General features: G+C 33.0%; 1 non-coding gene across 1 annotated transcript; it reads right to left on the reverse strand.

Annotated features, from left to right (window-relative positions):
- Nucleotides 1-1,392: 1,392 nt before the first annotated feature.
- On the reverse strand, nucleotides 1,393-1,527 carry LOC111757772 (small nucleolar RNA SNORA70). Its single transcript, XR_002792059.1, has one exon. It is a non-coding gene; the product is annotated as a small nucleolar RNA SNORA70 (small nucleolar RNA).
- Between the last annotated feature and the right edge of the window lie 5,478 nt (nucleotides 1,528-7,005).

Here is a 7,005-nt window from a genome sequence, read left to right on the forward strand (position 1 = left end):
TAGCTGGGTCAGATGGTACTTCTATGTTTCATCTTTTGAGAAATGCTCATTTTAATTTTTATAATGCCTTTACTAGCTTACACTTTTATAACAATATGTAAGAGTTTTTGTTTTCTTCATGTTCTTATGACCATTCATAATTTTATGTAATCTTTGTGGTAGCTATTATGTCAGGGGTCTATACAATCTTACTGTAGTTGCAATTTGCATTAAATTGCATGTTTTTACTAAATTTAGCTACTATAACTTATTTTGAAATGTACTTGTTCACTTTTATATTTGGCTTGTTGTTTTATATGGGTTAATTTAAATCCTTTTATGCCCTAAGTATTAATTCTTCACCTGAAAATAGATATCAATTTTTCTCCCATTCATTGGGCCTTTGTATCACTACATTGCTTTCTTTGATGTGCAAAAGTTTTAAAACTTCATGTATTTCCATTTGTCCATTCTTAATATTATTACCTGTGCATCTGGAGTCCTGTGCAGGAAGTCATTGATTGAACTGCAAGTGTTTTCTGTAAATTGTTTCCTGAGAGTGTCCATGTTTCTGACTTTATATCTAGGACTTTGGTCGAATTTTATTTTATCTGAGTACAGAAGTCTAGTTTCACTTTTCTGCATGTGAATATCCAGCTTTCCCAGCACCATTTGTTAAAGACACAAGATATGTTTTCATCCCTTTTGTCAAGAGTCCATTGGCTGTAGGTGATTGAATTTGTTTTTCAGTCTTTTATTATATTGGTCTACATTTCTGATTTTGTGCCAGTACCATGTTGCTATTGCTACTGTCTTACTAGAATACCTTGAATTCTGGTATAATGATGTCTTCAGTATTGTCCTTTTCATTCAGCATTGTCTATTCTTGATTTTGCTTATTCCAGATTAAGTGAATTTGAAAGTGTCATCATTGTAGTGCTTGCTCAGATCTTTCTTTTCAGGGAGGATGGAGATAAGATTTGTAGATGAACTTTTTAAGTGAGAGATGAGGCAGCACACAGCACCCTGGAAAGTTTCAGGAATGCAAGTCCTGTCACTTGTCCAGGAGACTCCAAGTTAGGCTATATTTCACCCTTACAGGAATCATCAAGGCTGAGGTGCTTCTCAGCCAACATATCTTCAAATACATGGATTGAACTTGGTGAGGCACCCCTTCTTGGAAATGTGGATCTTCTGGTGGCCAGAGAACTTTAAATTGGCTCTGCATAGAGCATCTATCACATATTCTTTGTATTTGGGCTGTACCAACAGTGTATAGAAAGACCTGTCCAATATGTCCAGTATGAACCCTTGTTGCTGGGTCTTAGGGCTTGATGAAAGCATCTTGTATGCCTGTATGGAGACTAGATTTGGAATGGTGGGAGGTCAGGTATACAACAACCCACTAGGAAACAGCATCTCCAAGACCCTTTAAGGCAGCCTGTACAAGCAACAGGCTGCATACACGCCTGAGGAAGTTGCTATTGGCAAACACTACATGCTGAGCACCCACCAGCAAGGTAATAGAGTTAGCTTCATTGATTGCAGCTGGGTCAGGTCTTTTTGAGGCTCATCTTTTGTCTCTTTTTTATGGAAGGAAGGTTGTGGGTGCCAGCTATCGTCCTCTAAAGAAATTATCTGTGGGTGAAGACAACCATCACTGTGAAAGTCACATGCTTTATTGAGGGCAGTTCCCACCCAGTAACTACGTAGACAACTGTTATTCATTACTACGAAGGGGAGAATCTGAGAAAACAAGTCAAATAACTTTCTACTGTAAGATTTGCCTTTCATCAATTGCATCAATGTACATCAATGCTCATAAAAATAAATCACTCCCCCAGACACAAGGATTTTCAAGAACTGAAGCTGTGGTAAAGGGGATAATTTGTCTCCTTGAGCAATGGAATTTAGATTAGACATTGTTTATTGGAAGGACAGAAATTTATCAGCTGTAGTATCCATACTAGATTGGTAAGTGGGAATTGATGCTGTTGTCCACACCTCTGTCTCCATGAATACTCTGTTCATTTATCGGGCCCCGAATGGAGAAGAAAGAATAACAGAGGATGGCTGATACCAGTATGACAAAGCATTACCTACTTGAGTATTAAGTACCTCTTGCATTATGAATACTTAGCAATGGGCATTAACATTCAATACAAAGATTTTTACCCTTTGTGTTCACATTTAAAAACCCATCTATATACCAATCAATTATGTGTTCTCTTCAATTATACAATTTTTTTCATAGGCCTCTGATGAAGTTATGAAGACATGTGTTCTTCTATTTTTATACTCTGGCTGTTCCTGAAATCAGCAATGAAATGCTGAGCTAAATGCTTTATCATCTTTGAATAGTCAATTAAATTTTGGTTCAATTATTGATTTTCCTTTCAAAGGAAACTGATGGAATTTACTACTAACACAAATAGATTATGTAATTCTTTTCTGTAAATGTGAATGTAATCATGATAAACAAGACAATAATGAAGTATCTTATTTTTCTTGATTATTAAAACCCATATTACCTGAATATAGTTGAAGAGCAAGTTTCACTTAAACAGTTGTGTTAGTAATTCTGATTCACCCATTGAGATTGAACAGTTAATATGAATTAGTATAGTATATACATTTGAAGAAAGCAGTGTCCCTGTTTAGAAATTATAAAATTTTGGATACAGTGCAATCCAACATTGTTTGAAATGATTATTTAGGTTAGATATTACAGTCTATAAAGTGAATAGTAGAATTGAAATGGGTTTAAGGTATCAGTTGTAGTTGATTTTACAGAAAAGGTGAGAGAGAATTTTAGAAAAAAATCAGATCTATATAATTCTGAGGTGGTGGCTCTGAATGAGTGAGGGATGGTAGACTATAAATTAACAGATGCAAATGTAATACATAATTTAGTTTGAAGAAAGTTATATGGTTTGGATTGCTTCCCAAAGAGGTCTATGTGTTACATGAGAACTTTAACTGGCCATGGGCGTTATAGAGTTCAGTAGTTTTTATACTGTAAACAAAATCTGTTACTTTTGTAGATTTAATACTTTCAGCTTACTTTCAATAGATATTATCTGTTTGGATTAGGCTATCACATTAAAAGAAGAGTCTTTAAAAACATAGAAAGGAAAATTTGGGTCTATAATAATTTAGAAACAACTCCACTGAAGGCAGATGGGTAGTGTCTGTAGCAATGTATTCAAAATAAGGGCTAAAAATATATTTTTGACCTTTAGCATTATTTTCTAATCAATCATATTTGCTCTCTGCTGCTATAGAATTTCAGAGCCTATCTAAAATAGTCTGTATGTAGAATAGGAGATTTTATAAGGATAAATATCAGAAACACCCACTAACCCATACATAAACTTATAGGCTATAATAGTTAACCACACTTTTAAAAATACAAGAACTATTTAACAATCAAATCAGTTTGATATGTATCTGCAAATGTATTTATTTCCAAGTCTATTTCTTCTGGACTTATATTTTGTCTGCAATTGAATATTTGTTTCATTGGCTTACAATTCTATTCAGCTTGAACATACTACTTTATAGTGTGATTGTTCTATTTACACTTTTAAATAGTGTTCTTTCATTTTCAATTTGGATGCAAGGGCGAAGGAAACTGCTATGTATGTAAGGATACATACGTAGCTGTATGGTCCAATAAAAATATTAGAAAAAAAAATAGGCAAAGTGTAGATATTTCCTGTAACTACAGTGCATGAGTCTGGTAAGGAAGACTATTAACAGGTGTTAGTATTCTCTTAACAGTGTTCTGTTTAGGACTAGGACCCTGAGATTTCCCCCCATTCATAGTTGGTAGAGCTTCAGTTTACTAGCCTTTACACTACTAGTTTTCCATATGAACAAAAGAGGTTTGTTTGCTTCTTTTCTTTTCATTTCTTAATTTTTTTTTGTACCAGAAATCAACCTGATGACCTCACACTTGCCAGGAAAGTGCTTATGCCTCTGAGCTAAATCCTGAGCCCTGAGATTTGTTTGTTTCTAATGTTTTCAACAGCAGTTACTTGCCCTCCAGTTCTCTTTTCTCTTTTCTGATTTCCTGCAAGGAGACTAAAAAATAAAAGCTGTGTATATAACCCAGAAAATGACTCCACAAATTCCACCTTTATTCAATCACTGCGTCTCTGGGACTCTATAAAAACATAGTGTACCCACAACCACACACTTGCAAGACAGGGACTTAAGCCACTATTTTCAAGAAGATAGTGTGTAATCTACTAGCAGGTAATTTCTTACTGTTATGTTTTTTTTTGTTTTGTTTTTTTTTGTTTTGTGGTTCTGTATTGCGTGTACCCTTACGCCGCTTTGGTTTGTTTTGTGTTTTTCTCTTTTTCCTCTTAAAAAAAAAAAAAAAAAAAAAAAAAAAACATAGTGTACATCCTAAGAACACACAAACCATATAACTACATAATAAAGTAAAAGGACAGCAGGTATTATATTTTGACACATAAACTACACTAGAAATCAATAACAAAATGAGTTTTAGAGGTAAAGTGAGAATTACACAATATAATTAGAAGAAAAATCTCAAAAGAAAGACACAAGAAGGAGGAAAAATAAGAAAAATGACAATAGTAAAAAGTATGCAGTTGTAATGGTGTGAACATCTCAAACTTAATGCAGAGGTTTACTTTTATGTTTCTAATTCGTATTCCCCATCTTTACCCCCAGAGTTCAACTCTTAGCTGGGACAGAATCATGGGGAAGAGAGAGTTGTACTATATCATTTAAAAATACATACAACAGAGTAATTGGATACAATTTGCAAAATCTGATCCTCACTTACTTGTACCAGACTCTTTGAATTTCAATTTTATCTTTTGTATACATGAATAGTAACACCTATTTTCAGATTACATATACAGTTGAAATAAATAAAAATATCTAAATTGCCTAATGTATTACTTGGCACATAAGACATATACATTGAAACATTGATTGCTAAGATGTGTAAATAGGTTTTGATAGAAAAACATGTTTTCTTCAATGACAAAACCCTGCAGTCATTAAATTATTTATAGAAATAGAAGCAGAGAGCTTACATCTAACTTCCTACTTCATACGGATTACTGATTCAAAGATCTTTTAAGTATGCAAACTAAAAAAAAAAAAAAAAATCTTATTCCCTAGCTCTCCATCCGTGCAGAGTGTTCTGTCTTTAATTGCCAGTCACAATCTAATATGGGTCAAGATTCTGACATTTAATGATAAATGACAGGGAAATTAGCTTCTAAAAATGACAAGTTAACAGATGAAGACTATATTTCTATGTTATTTACTGAGCTTTTAATAAAAAATAACTTCATGCATGTATATTATTGATAGCATTTCCAATAAAATGTGGCCTCAAGTTTCTAACAATTTATATGGCTATTCAAAGGTTTACAAACTTTAAATGAGTTAGAGTTCTTGCAAAAAATTATGAATCATTATAATGCTGAAATTTAACACCTGTTGTTCAACATTTAATTTCTTGAATACAATCAAGATGTAAGAGGGTTGGTTAGTCAATCATCTAGGTTTAGCTGACCTAATGCTTTTGAAAATTTCTGAAGTTATTATTCATTTTAAGAAGATGGCTGTGTTTATGTGTTAATATAATTATTTATTCTAGGACTATAGTGTTACGAAAGAAAGCAGTGTGTGTGTGTGTGTGTGTGTGTGTGTGTGTGTGTGTTTTGTGCAAATAATAGCTTTAAAAAGGAGATACTGGTCAATATGAAAAACAGCATCAAATACATATTAATCAAACTTTGTAACTTCCTCAAAAGTTTTTTGGTAGATACTATGTAATACAGCATCTGTAGTAAAAGTAAAATAAACTTTTGCTAACATTGTTTATTCATGCTTATTCTAGTAAAATTACATACGTTGTCAAATGACTTATGCACCATGGATTCCTCAGGACTCAAGTGAAGCTTTCAGAAAAATGCTTTCTTGACCCCCCCCCGAAACATTTTTTTTTTTAAATTCATTAACTTATCAGTAAAATACACTGAAAAAGAAGTAAGAGAAGGCAATTTTTACTTCATAAGAATTGGGACTAAGTAGATATATGAACTCAAATAATCCTTTCAATTATCAGCAATACATGGAGGTATTATCATCTTTAGTAATTGAAAATTAATTTTGAATGCATTTGAAATATTTGTCTATTTGGTGGTTTTCGGAAGATGTTTACATTTAATGATAGAAGGTCCTTTTATAAAATTAGATACATCTCAATGTTAAGCATTTGATTAAGTGACTAATTGGTAATTTGTATTGCACCTAATTATGACTCAGGAATTTCAAAATACACTGCATTCACTGAATTTGACTCTACTGTACACAACTCATGTGAGAGTAGCATGTGCAACACAATAAAAAAAGCCATGCACTGTAAGCTGTATGTTCAAGAAGTGATGCATAAAAATGCCCTAAGCGAAATGCATGGCATTTACATAAATGTCTGCAGCTTTAGTAACTGTATATATTCAACTCTCATTCTTTATCAGTTCATATTCTATGACCCACATGAGCATCATAAAATCCCTGTGAGGAAAATTTGTATCAAGCCACAGCTCTTGAAGGCTCAAAATCAATTTTCTACCATTGTAAGTGTAAAAATTTTAATGTCCAGTATATTTCCATGATTTAATCTTTCTCCATTATGCTGTAATATTTTCATCTCCAATGACATTTATCAAATGTCTATTAATGCCCAACATGTTTATTTCTTGATTTTTGAAGACACTCCACAAATTTCAAACATGAGAACAGGTTACTTTGCTTTCTAGAAACAATGCCATAGAAACAATAATTATGCCAAACCCAACAGAAATAATCTGAGGAACTATAGTTGTATTGTCATCTAGTGATAAGTTCTTAAATGGGAAATGCAAATGTTTAACTATGGCTCTAAAGACAAATCTTTTCACACTTTATCATGACCACTTGACTTTCAAGTGCACTCAATAGAAGAGTGTGCATGAGTACTCTTGCAGTACA

Source organism: Cavia porcellus, unplaced genomic scaffold, assembly GCF_034190915.1.
Source record: "Cavia porcellus strain 051 isolate PalLab524CR breed Dunkin Hartley unplaced genomic scaffold, mCavPor4.1 scaffold_1, whole genome shotgun sequence".
Classification (NCBI taxonomy): Eukaryota; Metazoa; Chordata; class Mammalia; order Rodentia; family Caviidae; genus Cavia; species Cavia porcellus.